Genomic DNA, 17,780 nt, shown 5'->3' on the forward strand with positions numbered 1-17,780 from the left:
AAACTTGCATTCTGCCTCAACTACATGGTGTTTTAAAAAATACAAAATCATTCATGAAAAGGTTGAACAATTATGTCATTCCATAATTTGAAACAAAGTGGGTAACAAAATAGTTACTTCAATGTTTTTTTTTTTCTGCATGAACAGTGAGTGCATGGCAAATCACTTTTTGTACTTCTACTATATACAAGAACTTCCAGATCTTGCAGAATGGGTCAGTGAGCAGATTGAAAAATGTCTCAGTCCATTTTTATAATATGCAGAAAAATATATACTTGTTATTGAGTATGCATGAGTCCAATGAATACCCTTTCACGTTCTGGAGTGATCAAATAGCGGTTTAGCTAGCAACAACAGAGGTGTGCCCCAGTTATAGGATCAACACAGGAAGAAAAGATTGTTCTATCTTATGATGGAGAATGCATTGAACCCACATTTAGTCTCCAAGAATATACTGAAATTTAGAGGGAAAGAACATATACTGGCAAATATTACCAGCAAATATGACAGCATGCCATAGATTTTAGGATTATTTGCCACAAGTAGTTGACAAGCCCATTTATGCAAGTCAAATATATGAAAGGCTACGCAGTACTTTATTCTGGGAAAGCAATTTAGTCAAACAGAGACATTTTTGTTCTTTTTTTCTCTTTACTATAAGAGCAAATAACATTGTAAGCAAAATGTCCACATATCTAACTTTAACTTTCAAGAAAGACCATGAAACATCTTCACATGAGGTAATTTGATATTCTATAAAACTATACATTGTTGCGAAAAGAAGGCAACTAGCAAACTGTTTATGGTAACTGTCTGTTCTTTAGAGATGCTGTACACTGGAATGACAGTTATAAAGTATGAAAGGACATTACTCATCTTAGAATTACTGCAAATATTTTTATCTATAGAAATAAGCCTAAGGCTATATCTACCCTTTAAGATTAATGCACAGATACCACAGCTCAATTCTATGGAATAATGGGAATTGTAGTTTTGAGAGGCACCGGAACTCTTTGACACAGTTTGGAAGACCTTGTAAAACTACAACTCCCAAGATTCCATAGCTACAATGTAGACGCACCCTCCATCCCCAAACTTGGACTCCCCAACTATTATTTTCATTATTCACGACAACTTATCGTGCTACGTTGATGGAAGCTGCCAAGCACATCTTTATGGACCCATGTTGGTAGAAACCACTCTAGAGAATGTGGGACTCAACTTTCCAGTGCTACTTGTATTGATCCTCAGCTTATATGCATCTTCACTTGACTCGCTGTACATACTGGCTTGGGTCTGCCTTATCCAGAATTTCAAAATCTGAAAATCCCTTAAAACTTTTTGTTGTTGGCTCCCCATTATCCTCTCACTTGCACACAACTCAGCCTTGGAAGGTCATTGAACACCCCTTTCCACCTACCAGAAAGATGCAAAGGTGAGAAGAATGCACTGAAGAGGAGGAGGAGCCTGAGTTGGCCTCTAATTTTGTCTCCACATAGGAGCCTCTGCTGCCATAGGAGGCGCCTGAGCCAGGCCTCCTCACTACTTCATGTTCTGGTAGCACCTATTACTGCAGTTGAGGATGAGAAGATTATTTATTTTCATTGCCTCTGACTCTTTATGCCTCCTGCAAGGGGCTGGCCTGGGTCCACCAGGAGAAAGTTACCTACGGTTCTTTTGTACTGGCTAGCCACACACTCTTCCTCCTTCCCTCTACCCACTCTCCCCACTGCTTCTGCTGTCACCAACATCCACAACACTCCATTTCATTCATGGGTTCGCAGAGAACTCCAGTACAGTACAGATACCACATTTTATGTACATATATTATAATGTATATATTTCAGAATCTGAAAAAATGCACCTTAAATCCAAAAAGCTTCTGGTCCCAATAATTTCAAATAAAAAAGGACTCATTTTGTATATCAATATCAACTGAACATAATGGAAACATTTGAACAGTATATCTAAAATTTCACATCAGATGAACAAGATATTTCTCAGTATCTCTTAGATTATCTATATGCGCCTATTTGCTGAGTAACAAACTATATTGAGTAATTTTACAAAATGCTGAATATATACTTTAATCCTTCCCACAGATTCCTTATTATATCATTACTTGGAATTAAAAACAACCCATAATATATCAATGCAGACTTAACCTAGCTAGTCACCTCATCCCTTTATTGAATACATACTTTCTTCTTTATACAGGAATTACCTTGACAGCTTCTCAGGGCTGCTGAAGCCCGAAAAGGTCCGGGCTGGCTACATTCAGTGCAAAAGTCAAACCACTGTAAAATAAAAGGGGAAAAAACAGTTCAAAGCTTATCAGCACATATCATCTTAAAACAATGTAACAGGCAAAAATTTGAAGGTAAAAATGTTCCCAAAATAAGGCAACAGAAGTGGTCAAGTATCAATGTGTTTACAATCCATACTTTCATGACTGGCAAAAACTGCAGGAAACTATTGGATGAACAGTAATAAAATTGTACTGATGATCCATAGAAACACCCAACACTACTACACCTAACATTATTTTAGATATTTCCATATTAGAATACTTGTCTAAAAACACTGTAGCTGTTCACATCAGATACCTCCCCATACTGCAATACTAAATTAAACTATAGAGCACCTAAATCAGCAATCAACCATGATGGCGGCAACTGGCCTGAAAGGAGTGAAAAACACAAAACTGAAATAAACACAGTTCTTCCAAATGTTGAAACACATTAAGCTCCCTATATCAACTTGGTACTGTAACTAGGCTGTCTACATAAATCAAAATATGCAAGCTGCAAGTTACAGGAACATTCATGTCACTGTGGCAAATCTCCTAGCAGAGACTCAACTAGTGTGTTTATTACTCTTTTCCCCAACACAGGTATTTTGAATGTGAGTTGTCATCTAGCTTAGTAATTGTAATACAATCCCCACATCCATAGAACTAGTTGACAGACACAGTTTCCCACTCACATCTGACAAAATAGATTCACTCTAGGCATTTCCTAGGTCCTCTAGGCATTTTCTATTATATGCTATGATAACTTCTGTTAGAAGATGTTAATTTCAATAGGGCTAGCTATTATCCATGGCTTCCTGTTTCAGTAGGTTCAGAAATGTATCTGTCATTGATATGAGTTTGTACTGCATAATGTATGTCTGAAGTGTGCCATCACACTTCATGTTTATGGTCATTGGACACACAACTAAAAAGCCACAAGAGAGCAGGGAGAAGCGTGAAGATGAACTCTCTCCCAATACAAAGGCTTCTATAGCAAATGGGCACTTCTCCATAATCCCTTGCCTTGCTAGGTAACAGGGCTGTGATCTTAAGATGGTATGTTTGGAATGGTAGCATTGGAAAACATACCTACATCTCTGCAGATGGGTCTTCCAATGCAGGATCTTGGCCAAAATTGTCAGCCCCGTTTAAAATCTGTTTTTTTTAAGTTTTATAGATGGTGGTGGTAACCATGTCAGTCTATTGCAGAAAAGAAAACACAGACTTGGTTAAAGAATAACACATGTTATCACGGCATAAGTTCTTGCGGAATCCAATCCAGTTACATCTGATAAAACAGTGTAAAGTATATAAAGGTTTATGCCAAATAAAGCTTAACAGCCTTTAAGGTTCCCAAATACTTTTGTTTTTATAATATATTTGTATATATTCCAATATAAAAATTAGATATGTAATCGTATGTCTATATAAACACAAATATTTAGAAGAGACTTCAACAGTTTTGAGCTGTGAACTTTGCTGAAAGTAATTTGACATCAAGAGATATAAGAGATATAATCACAAAGTTTATAATCACCAATTATTCATCCTTCATTTTACATAGTGTTTAAGACCACAATAGGCAAACGATTCAACCACACTGCTGAATTATGAATGTACAGAAACTCGTTTTCAAAATTCTTTCTTCAGTTTAGGCTACTAACAAAAATAATTTTGGATGAAAATGTAATACAAGAAGGCAGAAAGCACATTACTAAAAAGTTTTGAAAAACCATCTTTTTCTGCTATGGTAACTTAAATTGTGGTAATGAAGATAAATGGCTGAGGGAAGCAATGGTCTGAACAAAATTTCGAACTTCACATGTTGAAATTACAAGATGAATGTAGATAGAGTAATAATTCCCCAGCCTTGGAAATGTGTGTTATGTTCTGTCACCATTATAGTTAAAGGACGTACTAGTGCTATGGTCAACACTAACTAATGTTGAGTACCTGCATGTTATTGTGGCTTATTGTGGTGTAACCCTTCTTTAAAAATGTTGTGAATTATCCCTAATACAAAATAACATTACCACCCAAACAAAGGTAGTTCTATCCCCTATCACTGTGAATAGACATCACATTACTATTAATTAATGCTTTTTCAAGGTAGCTCATGAAAGTGGTGAACTGAAACAAAAGGAAAAAAGCACTATTGTTTAAAAGCACAGAATCACACTGTTCAATCAAAGATATTTGTTAATTCTCTCATTAATTATCCCTATCATACTAAATTGTTATATTAATATTATTCCTTTATAACTTCCATAGTGACATTCTGCATTAGTCTGGGGTCTGTACCTTGGTGAAGTCCAAGAATCCTCTGGCTAAGGACTGTAAATATCCCTTCCTAACCTGCAAATCCTAGAATTTCATACAATGTTGTCAAGATAGTTAAAGTGGAGTAACAGCACAGTAATTGTATAATATGATAAGGCCCCAAGTCTACGATTCTTGACAATAATGTTTTGCTCTGATTTGTATGGGGGAAGGTGTTTTTAATATATTGAGGGAGTAGGAAGGGCGTACTAAGAACCACCTGCATATGTGCTAGGTGGTCAATTTGTGGCTGGTACCAAGTAGTTTCATATGCTAAATACAAATTTCTGCAATGTTAGGTAAGTGGGGAATAAAGATTTGGAGATGCGGAAGACTTAATCAAGACTGATTGGGTTATGGAATATTAAATGAAACAAGTGTGAACATTCCATTCTGACGTAATGAGATCGTTTGCCATGCCTTGAACAAACTCTAACCTCCATTTGACTTAAAATATATAGCAATAATAAAACCTTAACTTACAAGCACATGAATATAGCAACTATTTCGCAGTTGTCCTACCGCTCGTTTATGGAAACTGTTCTAAGAAGCAACAAAGAGCAATGAGCCTCCATCAAATATCTCGTGAGTCTATTTTTTTTAATTCTTCAAGAGACTAATCTCACCTTACCTACAGTTTACTGATCCAAACAATATGAAAAAACATATGGTGGTTTTATTTTGCTATATTAAAGAACTTACAATCACAATGAAATGCAAAATTCAAATGTTTGCAATGAACCAGAACAAGAATTTAATACTACAGTGTAAAAGCGGAAAACTACAGGGATGCTATTTTTAAATGAGGAAAGCCCTTAGAAATTTAAATAAATGTTGCAGAAAAGGAGGTCATGGCAATGCTTTCACTATGTTCAAGCAAACACAATCTCAGAATCACTGACAAATATTTTCCATCATGACAAAAATACGAACTTACTATCCCCGCTCCTCCAAATCCTTAACTATCGTAGAAATAACAAAATTTATCTTATGATACCTAGAACTAAACAAGTCACACTAAGAAAGTCACTTCTTTTAAATCATACTCTGAGGTTGATTAGCAGCTGACATAATTGATAGCATGATCACTCAAAACACAAAAAATGACCAAAAAAATAACCTATCCTACATTTCTCAGATTCCACTCTATACTTCCAAAAAATGGATAACTTCATAGTCTGAAAATAGATTATTGGTTTGCTTTAGCTCCAAAATGTTAATATGTCTCTATCATATATTTTTGAGATCAGTGTAATGCCTTTTTACCCTTTGCAATCGTATCATTAAGGCAGCTAAAGGGTGATAAATACAGATTACTGTCTAAACCACCTTTGAGCATTCCTTGCCTAAGAAAACCCAATAAAATCCATGGACTCATAAGGCAACTTGAAGGCACACATACACTTCAAATCTGCCAGTATATACCAAGTAACAGCACCTCAATTATTATCTTTTTAGAAGGCAACGGTGAACAAGACACAGGGAAACAGTGTGTAACAGACAGGAGAAAGTTGCATCTGTTTTAGTCAGTAGTTCGCTGTCCGAAACATAATGTTCTCCTCGTGATACTTTAGTAAACCATATCACACAAAACTGTTTTCTCACTTTTATTGTTCTTTTTCTTGTCACCCAACCTTGTTTAAGGGAAATAACTTCACATTTCCCTCAAACAAAAATACTGTCTCCAACATTTTTAAAGAAGGGTTACGAATCCTAATCTAAATCTTATTATATGTAACTTTTACGTAGCCGCCACTCTCTTGGGGTTCTAAGCAGTCCTGTTGATCAAGAGACAAGGGGAGTGAGGGAGAGAAGAGAAAGATGCAAGCAGCCGGGTTATATTTATTTATATCCTCCAGGATCATTTTTCATGTTGCATTCAAAGGCAATTGCTAGAACCAGAGGTGCTATAAATAAGATTTACACCAGAGGCTTCTTGACTGTCCTCAGCCTCAGTTCCTACTCTTGACTGACTGCACCACAGAACCGGAGTCTAAAACTTGAGAGTTTGGGGGGGGGGGGGACCAGAATGGAGGCTCTGTGCAGCCAGGCAGTAGCGCAAACATTTTGCAGATCAACAACCAATCACACTCCTCGCCATATTTCAGGACTTCCACCCTCCACTGAAATGACACACAAGTTAAGCATACCATAGTTTGAAATACTCCAAAGTTGTATATATAGGTGGTGCAATTGTGACAGCTTTGCTTTCTGATATCTCAATATATACAAACTTTTAAAAACATTGTGTATAAAATTACCATTGGGTTATGAAGATGAGGGGTATATAAAAGTGAATTTCATATTTAGATTTGTGTCTCATCTCCCAAAATGATGTACATATAAGCAAATACAGGTACTGTATTCCAAAATCCAAAACACTTCTGGTCCCAAGTATTTTGGATAAGAGGTACTCAATTTGTACTTACTGTAACCATGTAGGAATGACACTCAGTTTGTTTTTGTCTTTACACTTGCAGTAAATATCTATTTCAGAGTTTGGCTAGGATCAGGGATAGGAAACATTACTTATATTGGGTTGCTGTGAATTTTATGGGCTATATAGCCATGTTCCAGAAGCATTCTCTCCTGATCTTTCACCCACATCTATGGCAGGTATCCTCAGAGGTTGTGAGGTTTGTTGGAGACTAAGCAAGTAAGGTTTATATATCTGTGTAATGTCTACAGATATTTCCATGTCTCCCATTATCCCTAGTCAGTATTTCTAATAGATAGGTTGGCTGGGTATGCTGGGAGCTGTCGCCCAAAAAGGGATCTTTTGCACTCTGGTTATCAGAATCATAGAGTTGTAAGACACAAGGGCCATCCAACCCAACCCCCTGCCATGCAGGAACACACAATCAACTGACATTTGGAAAGGCCTCAGAATATGATTTCTGGATTATGTGATTTTAATGTTTATATTAATATATTTAATTCTATGTTCTAAATGGGTTTTTTTTCATTTTTCTATTTTAATCGTTTATTTATAGTTATACGTTACTGTTACTTTTATGCTAGGTTTTTATATGTATATTAGGCATCAAATTTTGCCATGAATATGTTGGAAACCACTTTGAGTTCCATCCCCAGGGTGAGAAAAGCGGCATATAAATGAACTAACTAACTAACTAACTAAAGAATAAATGGCTAACATCTCCCTCCCAGCCTTCTTTTCTCCAACATGATCTCTCTCATCAAAATTCGCTTCCAAACCACTGCTCACTCTGACAGAGTTTAAATCAAGACTGTGTCTGGAGACCCTACGGCAATTTCTTTCTTATACCATGCAGCTGTGGACAAGTCTACATAGGGACCACCAAACACAGCGCCCAAACACGAATCAAGGAACATGAAAGGCACTGCAGACTACTTCAATCAGAGAAGTCAGCCATAGCAGAGCACCTGATGAACCAACCTGGACACAGCATATTATTTGAGAGCACAGAAATGCTGGACCACTCTAACAACCACCATGTCAGACTACACAGAGAAGCCACTGAAATCCACAAGCATGTGGACAATTACAACAGAAAGGAGGAAATCATGAAAATGAACCAAATTTGGCTACCAGTATTAAAAAAACTCTAAAATTACAACAGCAAAACAACAGAGGGAAACAATCAGGGACATGTAATCACCTCTCAACAAAAGATTGCCCCAGGCACTGCCAGGCCATCAAATACTAATCAAGATGGTCAGTTGAAATATTCACACCTAGCTCCAGCAGACAAGAGTTCTTTGTCCCACCCTGGTCATTCCATAGATATATAAACCCATTTTCCTAGTTCCAACAGACCTCACTACCTCTGAGGATGCTTGCCATTGATGCAGGCGAAACGTCAGGAGAGAATGCCTCTAGAACATGGCCATATAGCCTGAAAAAACCTACAACGACCCAGTGAAAGCCTTCGACAATATAATTCCTTTAGAATCATAGAATCAAAGAGTTGGAAGAGACCTCATGGGCCATCCAGTCCAACCCCCTGCCAAGATGCAGGAAAATTGCATTCAAATAACCCCTGACAGATGGCCATCCAGCCTCTGTTTAAAAGCTTCCAAAGAAGGAACCTCCACCACACTCAGGGGCAAAGCGTTCCCCTGCTGAACGGCTCTCACAGTCAGGAAGTTCTTCCTCATGTTCAGATGGAATCTCCTCTCTTGTAGTTTGAAGCCATTGTTCTGTGTCCTAGTCTCCAGGGAAGCAGAAAACAAGCTGTGACTTCCTCTCACATATTTATACATGGCTATCACATCTCCTCTCAGCCTTCTCTTCTTCAGGCTAAACATGCCCAGCTCCTTAAGCCGTTCCTCATAGCGCTTGTTCTCCAGAGCCTTGATCATTTTAGTCGCCTTACTCTGGACACATTCCAGCTTGTCAACATCTCTCTTCAATTGTGGTGCCCAGAATTGGACACAATATTCCAGGTGTGGTCTAACCAAAGCGGAATAGAGGGGTAGCATTACTTCCCTAGATCTAGACACTATGCTCCTATTGATGCAGGCCAAAATCCCATTGGGTTTTTTTTTTTTTTTTTTTTTACCGCTACATCACATTGTTGGCTCATGTTTCACTTGTTGTCCACAAGGACTCCAAGATCTTTCATACGTACTGGGGTTGTGGGGTTTCATACTTCGGGGGTTTTGGACTTCATCTCCCAGCATTCCTAACAGCCTCAGGCCCCTTCCTTTTCCCCCTCAGCCGCTAAGCGGCTGAGGGGGAAAAGGAAGGGGCCTGAGGCTGTTAGGAATGCTGGGACATGAAGTCCAAAACGCCTGAAGGGCCCAAGTTTGTCCACGCCTGCTCTGGTCCCACTCCAAGCCCTCAGAGAGAGCTCCACTGCGCATGCGCACAGAAGCAATTTCACCCCCTCAGGCCACATTCGAATAGCCCGGTTCCAACAACTACGGGAAAGGGAGCTCTTTCCCTAACGACCCTTCCCCTCGCCTCAAACGGCCCTAACACTCGAACGAGACGGCGCCTCACAACCTTCCCTTCCCGCCCTTTAAATACCACTCTCACATCGCTCTCTTAGCCTTTTGCCGCCGAGTCTGAGGAGATTTTTCCCCCTCGAAAGGAGGCCCGACAATCCTGCAAGCCCGAATAAGGGAAGGCCCAGAGGTGGAGGGCTGAGGCCTACATCGCCGCTGCTCACCTCCAAGAAACCACCGAGGCCGCGCGTCGCCTCTTCGCCTCAGGCGGAGGCCGCCGCCTTTGGAGAGAGCCGCTTCTTCCCGCCCGCCGGGCACAGCCAGCCTCCAGGCGCCGAGATCAAAACAAGCGGCGGGGAGGGAAAAGGGGGAGGCGAGGGAGCCACCACCAAGAGATAAACTTTCCTCGTCGCCGTCGTCTCACTCCCTTGAGGGGCACGAACCCAAACACATCAAAGCCCGCCCCCGGCGCCGGCCATTGGACAACTCCGCAATAACGCAGCCGCCAATTGGTTCTTGCGCCTAGCCGTCACAGGGGAACCCGCCCCCTTTGCCGTCTTCTCTTCGGTTTCTATTGGCCGAAGCCTCAAAAACCTCACGAGGTATTCGTAGCCAGAGATGCCGATCCAGCCAAGCCACGCCTTTATAGGGTTGATCATAATAATTGGGCAGCATGTAAATCAACCTCCTCCCTATTGGTTCTACGTCGTTTTAACTCGGGCCTATTCGCTGCCTCAGCCCTAGCTGTCCTCTCATTGGCTAAAAACGCTGCCTATCTGCATGAATGGCAGATTTTCCCCCACCCACTCTTTTCCATACGTTGATTTGATTGGCTGGGCATTTCGTAAACTAATCTCTTGCACGGAGCTGGACCCGCCATAAACCTTGGGCCTGAAAAATAAATTCTTCCGAGACGCATGCGCTGGGGCGTGCGCTTTGTTATGTGTACTGTTAATGTGTACTGTTAATGTCTACTGTTTGGCTGTGATAGAATCATAGAATCAAAGAGTTGGAAGAGACCTTGTGGGCCGTCCAGTCCAACCCCCTGCCAAGAAGCAGGAATGTTGCATTCAAATCACCCCTGACAGATGGCCATCCAGCCTCTGTTTAAAAGCTTCCAAAGAAGGAGCCTCCACCACACTCCGGGGCAGAGAGTTCCACTGTTGAACGGCTCTCACACTCAGGAAGTTCTTCCTCATGTTCAGATGGAATCTCCTCTCTTGTAGTTTGAAGCCATTGTTCCGCATCCTAGTTCCCAGGGAAGCAGAAAACAAGCTTGCTCCCTCCTCCCTGTGGCTTCCTCTCACATATTTATACATGGCTATCATATCTCCTCTCAGCCTTCTCTTCAGGCTAAACATGCCCAGCTCCTTAAGCCGCTCCTCATAGGGCTTGTTTTCCAGACCCTTTATCATTTTAGTCGCCCTCCTCTGGACACATTCCAGCTTGTCAATATCTCTCTTGAATTGTGATGTCAGTCTGAAATCGAGCTTTTGAGGGCACATCTACACTGTGGAATTGATGCAGTTTGAAACCGCTTTAAAAGTCTTGGAATTCTCGGATTTTTAGTAGCACTCTTGCAAGAGGTGTCTAAAGGCTACAACACTCAGGACTCCATGACATTCAACTATGGCAGTTTAAAGTGGTATCAAACTGCAATAATTCTACAATGTAGACTTCCTTCAGAGGAGCTGAGACTGTGACTTGGCCAAGGTCGTGCGATTCAATAACCCGTTTTGACCCTTTGTCGCTCTCGGGCGACTAGAACAGCTTCTCCGCCCCTCCCCCTCCCTCCTTTGCACGCGCGGTGAGCTTCCGCGCAAGCGCAGTGAATTCTCTGCGCAGCGGTGGGGGGGGGGGGGGGAGAGAGAGATGCCGATGCCCGCACGTGGGCTTTGGCGAGCGCCACGTGACGGTGGCAGCTACCGTCCCCCCCGCCCCCACTTCGAGTGTCGCGCGCATGCTCACTTTCTCCTCGCTCTGCGCATGCTCAGCTCACTTTCCCTCCCCTCGCCCCTTCCATCCTGCAAACTTGGATCTGGGCCAATCATACCTTTGAAGGTGATTATCCGATCCTATAAAGAGCAATAACTGAATCAAAGGTGAGAGATTCCAAGTCAGACCTGTTTTGAGTGCTTCTGAGCATATGCAGAGGATTTTTCTGCATCCATTCTGCCACTAATGATACACTTTCGCAAAAAGCAACCAGGAACCCCACATTCAGTCTGTGGTAACTCCAGTTTAAAAAATAGCTAATCTATTATTTTTTTTTGTGTCAGGAGCGACTTGAAAAACTGCAAGTCGCTTCTGGTGTAAGAGAATTGGCCGTCTGCAAGGACGTTGCCCAGGGGACGCCCGAATGATTTGATGTTTTTATCATCCTTGTGGGAGGCTTCTCTCATGTCCCCACATGAGGAGCTAGAGTCGATAGAGGGAGTCGAACCTGCGACCTGTCGGGTCTTCAGTCCTGCCGGCACAGGGGTCTAACCCACTGCACCACCGGGGGCTCCTAGCTAATCTAATAAGCACTCATATTATCTTAATACTCACAGGAAATCTGCTACAAAACAGGAGCTTTTTTTGTTGAGTTGTAGAGCTAAAGAAGCAGATGGCGAAAACAGAAGAACGGCCTGCCTCAGGGGAGCGTGCTTGCTCCATCAATGTTCAACATTTACACAAATGTCCAGCCATTGCCAGAAGGGACAAAGAGTTTCATCTATGCTGATGATCGTGCCATTACTGCTCAAGCAAGGAGCTTTGAGATGGTGGAACAGAAGTTCTCCGAAGCTCTGGGTAAGTGGTTCTCAACCTGTGGGTCCCCAGGTGTTTTGGCCTTCAACAAAATTCCCAACCAGTTTACCAGCTGTTAGGATTTCTGGGAGTTAAAGGCCAAAACATCTGGGGACCCACAGGTTGAGAACCACTGCTCTAGGTGCTCTTACTGCCTATTACAGGGAAAACCAACTGGTCCCTATTTATCTATTTATTTATTTATTTACATTATTTCTATCCCGCCCATTTCAGCCCGAAGGCAACTCAGGGCCCTAATCCATCTAAAACACAGACATGTGCTTTTCATCTTAAGAACAGACAAGCATCCTGAGCTCTGAGGATTACCTGGGAAGGAATCCCACTGGAGCATTGCAGCACACCCAAATACCCGGGAGTCACTCTGGACCGTGCTCTTATCTACAAGAAGCACTGCCTGAATATCAAGCAAAAAGTAGGCGCTAGAAACAATATCATACGAAAGCTGACTGGCACAACCTGAAGATCACAACCAGACACAGTGAAGACATCTGTCCTTGTGCTTTGCTACTCTGCTGCTGAGTATGCATGCCCAGTGTGGAACACATCTCACCATGCTAAAACAGTGGATGTGGCTCTTAATGAGACATGCCGCATTATCACAGGGTGTCTGCACCCTATACCACTGGAGAAATTATACTGTTTAGTCGGTACTGCACCACCTGACATCCTCTGGGAAGTAGCAACCAATAGTGAAAGGACCAATGCAGTGACATCTCCGGCCCATCCCCTGTTTGGGTTTCGGCCAGCACGCCAACAACTTTAATCAATAAATAGTTTTCTAAGATCTACAGAGACACTCGCTGGAACACCTCAGCAAGCGAGTGTCCAAAGGTGGCAGACTCAAACCCAGAACCTCAGAAAACTGGCCAACTTGGAAGGCGCTGAACAGACTGCGCTCTGACACCATGAGATGCAGAGCCAACCTTAAGAAATGGGGCTACAAAGTGAAATCCACGACATACAAGTGTGGGGAAGAGCAAACCACAGACCACTTTCTGCTATGCACCAGAAGCACTCCAAGTGGCCAGCTACTGGCCAAAGGACATTTAATAGAATACCAAGTCTGCTAACTTTGTGTTTTGTTTGTTTGTTTGTTTGTTTGTTTTTAATGCAATACAACTGTTTTGGTTCGCTCCTGACATTATAAATAAAATAAATAAATAAGCCTTTGTACTGCTTTGCAGCTACACGTTTCTACTTGAATACATGAAACTAGTGTTTCTTTTCTGTAGTTCACTTGACACATTAAAGTGGTTTGTAGCAAAAATGTGGAAAAGAATCAAAAGCTGCGTCTACACCAGGCATGGGCAAATTTCAGCCCAAGGGAGTTAAATTGCTTTGTGCGCGCATGCACAGTGGTGCTCTCCTCCTGAGGGCTTGGAGTGGGACCAGAACAAACATGGGCAAACTTGGGCCCTCCAGGCATTTGGGATTTCAGCTCCCAGAATTCCTAACAGCCTCAGAACTCTTGGAAAAGGTCTGCCCCTCTTCCTTTTTCCTTCCATTTTCCCCAGCATAATTGTCTTTAAGCTTTCCTGTCTTCTCATTATGTGGCCAAAGTACTTCATCTTTGCCTCTAATATCCTTCCCTCCAATGAGCAGTTGGGCTTTATTTCCTGAAGTATGGACTGGTTGGTTTTTCTCGCGATCCAAGGCACTCTCAGAACTTTCCTCTAATACCAAAATTCAAAAGCATCTATCTTCCTTTGCTCAGCTTTCCCTATGGTCCAGCTCTCACATCTGTAGAGTACTATGGGGAATACCATTGCTTTTACTATGCAGATCTTCATTGACAGTGTGATGTCTCTACTCGTCACTATTTTATCGAGACTGGTCATTGTTCTCTTCCCAAGAAGTAAGCGTCTTCTGATTTCCTGGCTGCAGTCTGCGTCTGCAGTAATCTTTGCACCTAGAAAGTTCTTTAGTAGTAGAGAAGACTAAAGACCTGGCACAACTACAAATCCCATGATTCCAGTGTAGATGCACCCATTAGGAGCCCCAGTGGCGCAGTGGGTTAAACCGCCGAATTGTTGAAATTGCTGACCGAAAGGGGATGGGGTGAGCTTCTGCTGTTAGCCCCAGCTTCTGCCAACCTAGCAGTTTGAAAACATGCGAATGTGAGTAGAACAATAGGTAGCACTTCTGCAGGAAGGAAACAGCACTCCATGCAGTCATGTTGGCCATATGACCTAGGAGGCGTGTATGGACAACGCTGGCTATTCGGCTTAGTAATTGAGATGCGCAGCACCCACAGAGTTGGACATGACTAGACTTAATGTTAAGGAGAAACTTTTACCTTTTATTGCTTGCTTAAGGCAATATGGCACTCATTTTGCCTACTGTCCGTTTTACGGAAATTAGCTTTTAACAAATAAATATGGCAACCTCATAGATTTCATAGGGTTTTCTTAAGGAATAATCAGAGGTGATTTGCTACATCCTTCCTCTGAAATATAGCCCACAGCACTGGGTTTTAGTTGACAGTCTTCCATTCAAGTACTAACCTAGTCTTGGGCTGACCTTGTTTAGCTTCCAATATCAGACAGGACCTAATCCTTTATAACTCATGTAAGTTTTGACCTCTTGAAAACGTACTGATGTTCCTTGGCCATATGTCTTGTGATTTTTATCTGAAACCTTGAAACGTATGCAACTATGCTACCTCTTCCCTCTCTCAAAGGCAACCTACCAACTTCATTTTTCTTTGTATACTGCAGAAACGATTTTCTTAAGATCTATTGACACATGCAGTACCCTTGTTTGCATTGTTGTTGTTTGCATTGCAAATCTATACCAGAATATTGGTTTATACTACCAGTAGTTAGTATATGGGTCCCACTGAAATGTAGGAGCCCCCGGTGGTGCAGTGGGTTAAAGCCCTGTGCCGGCAGGACTGAAGACCAACAGGTCGCAGGTTCGAATCCGGAGAGAGGCAGATGAGCTCCCTCTATCAGCTCCAGCTCCTCATGCGGGGACATGAGAGAAGCCTCCCACAAGGATGATAAAAACATTAAATGATTGTTGCAATTGGCCACCTTGATTAGCATTGAATAGCCTTGAAGCTTCAAAGCCTGGCTGGTTGTTGCCAAGTGATGTTTATTTATCCATGACCATTCAATGCTAATCAAGGTGGCCAACCTCACTTGCCTAGTTTCCAACAGACCTCACAACCTCTGAGGATGCCTGCCATAGATGTGGCTAAAATATCAGAGGAGAGTACTTCTGGAACATGGCCAAAAAGCCCAGAAAACTCAAAGCAACCCTTCTGTGCTATGCTTTGGTTTGAATACTAGGAAGAGGAAGAAAATGCTTCTTTTAGCCGCTATGTGTCACTGTTATACTACTGAATAGTACTAGTTGCTGTGCTAATCAAATTATTTCTGCTAACCCAATTTAAACTTTAACGTGAAATCAGCAAACCTTGGATTAAGTTACTCTTGAATCACCACAAATAGGATGAGAGGAGGTTTCTAGCACCGTAGGGAGGAAAGGATGAAGTGAAACCTTTCCCTACAAAAAAAAAGTCACAGTTCATTTGTGAATCGAATTCTGTTCCATGATATATGCTATTATCTCGCAGCATTTGTGTATTATTTATTCAAGGAGCTTGAGGCAATTTGTGTGGTTCTCTTGCTCATGTTTTAAATCTCAAAACAATCCTGTGAGGTAGGAGATGATGGGGAAATAGTGATCTGGCCACATTACCCAATACATGTAAACCTTAGACAAATGAATGCAGGCTCAAACCTGCAGTTTTCTTAGTCCTGTTTTAATGTTTCTAGCCCCATTGTCATGTACTCTGAATTCTTATCGACTAGCTATATAGAACAAAACTGATTGGTCACATTGTAAACTAATACATTTAATTTTTAAAATGTCAACATTCAGTAAAAGAGCATTTGAGCCTCTGCTGTTGGGCTGAAAATCCACATTCTCCAACAAATAAACTTTGCAGAGAGACTCCAACATGAAACCACCAAACTAGCTCAACAGTACATTTAATTTTATTTGTTTAACACTTTATCATGATCAGGGGTTTCTTTGCTAATATCTAGCACAGGGGTCCTCAAACTAAGGCCCGGGGGCCGGATGCGGCCCTCCAAGGTCATTTACCCAGCCCTCGCTCAGGGTCAACCTAAGTCTGAAACGACTTGAAAGCACATAACAACAACAACAATCCTATCTCATCAGCCAAAAGCAGGCCCACATTTCCCATTGAAATACTAATAAGTTTATATTTGTTAACATTGTTCCTCATTTTAATAATTGTATTATTTTTAAGTGTTTATTACACTACAAATAAGATATGCGCAGCGTGCACAGGAATTCATGTTTTATTTTTCAAATTATAATCCGGCCCTCCAACAGTTTGAGAGACTGTGACCTGGCCCTCTGCTTAAAAAGTTTGTGGAACCCTGATCTAGCATATCTCCATCTACAACAGTGTTTCTCAACCTTCCCAATGTGCCTACCCCATAATACAGTTCCTCATGTTGTGGTGACCCCCCCAACCATAATGTTATATGCATTGCTACTTTATAACTGTAATTTTGCCACTGTTATGAATCATCATGTAAATATCTGATATGCGGGATATATTTTCATTCACTGGGCCAGATTTGATACAAATACCCGATATGCCCAAATTTGAATATGGGGTTGGGGGGGGGGATTGATTTTGTCATTTGGGAGTTGTAGTTGCTGGGATTTATAATTCACCTACAATCAAAGAGCTTTCTGGACCCCACCAATGATAGAATTGGGCCAAACTTCCCACACAGAACCCCTGTGATGGTCTTTGGTGACCCCTCTGACAGCTTCTCACGACCCCCGCAGGGGTCCCGACCCCCAGGTTGAGAAACACTGATCTACAATCTTATACTGATTTTCCTGAGAGTCAATCCAACTATGATTTCCAATTTATTGCCATAGCAAAATCTGTTATAAATTTTAGTTTCACATAGAATTACGACAGAATGTACTTCTTACATTTCATTACCCCTTGCCTTTATTGCTTACTATTTTGGTTCTTTTCATGTATGCCCAATAGGCCATTCAGAGGGTACAACTTCTAAGAGCACTTAAATTGAGGATGTGGTTTATCTTATTGTACATATACAATCCTGTATAGTCGCCCTTCTCTGGACACATCCCAGCTTGTCAATATCTCTCTTCAATTGTGGTGCCCAGAATTGGACACAATATTCCAGATGTGGTCTAACCAAGGCAGAATAGAGGAGTACCATGACATGGAAAGCCCACTACAAAATGTGTGAAACCCAAACATTTTTGGTTAATTGGATAACATTATTAAGTCTAAACTAGAAGTAACTGTAACTAATGGGTAGGGAATGAAGAGCTGCATCTTTCAGGAAAGGAGTTTCCACCACAACATTAGGAAGAACTCCCTGACTGTGAGAGCCGT

The 17,780-nt window shown here is 41.6% G+C and overlaps 1 protein-coding gene across 7 annotated transcripts in view; it reads right to left on the reverse strand.

Annotated features, from left to right (window-relative positions):
* TNRC6B (trinucleotide repeat containing adaptor 6B) overlaps positions 1–10,008 on the reverse strand; it is a 112,313-nt gene extending 102,305 nt beyond the window's left edge. For 5 of the 7 annotated variants that reach the window (XM_067469185.1, XM_067469188.1, XM_067469186.1 and 2 more), the window contains exons 1-3: positions 9,769–10,008; positions 3,383–3,493; positions 2,225–2,297 (exon numbers count right to left, since the gene is read on the reverse strand). The gene's annotated coding sequence lies outside the window, so the exon portion shown is untranslated. Of the gene's footprint in view, positions 1–2,224; positions 2,298–3,382; positions 3,494–9,768 lie in introns of those variants that run through there. The other 2 variants (XM_060777093.2, XM_067469189.1) reach the window with 2 other exon arrangements.
* Between the last annotated feature and the right edge of the window lie 7,772 nt (positions 10,009–17,780).

Source organism: Anolis sagrei, chromosome 5, assembly GCF_037176765.1.
Source record: "Anolis sagrei isolate rAnoSag1 chromosome 5, rAnoSag1.mat, whole genome shotgun sequence".
NCBI lineage: Eukaryota > Metazoa > Chordata > Lepidosauria > Squamata > Dactyloidae > Anolis > Anolis sagrei.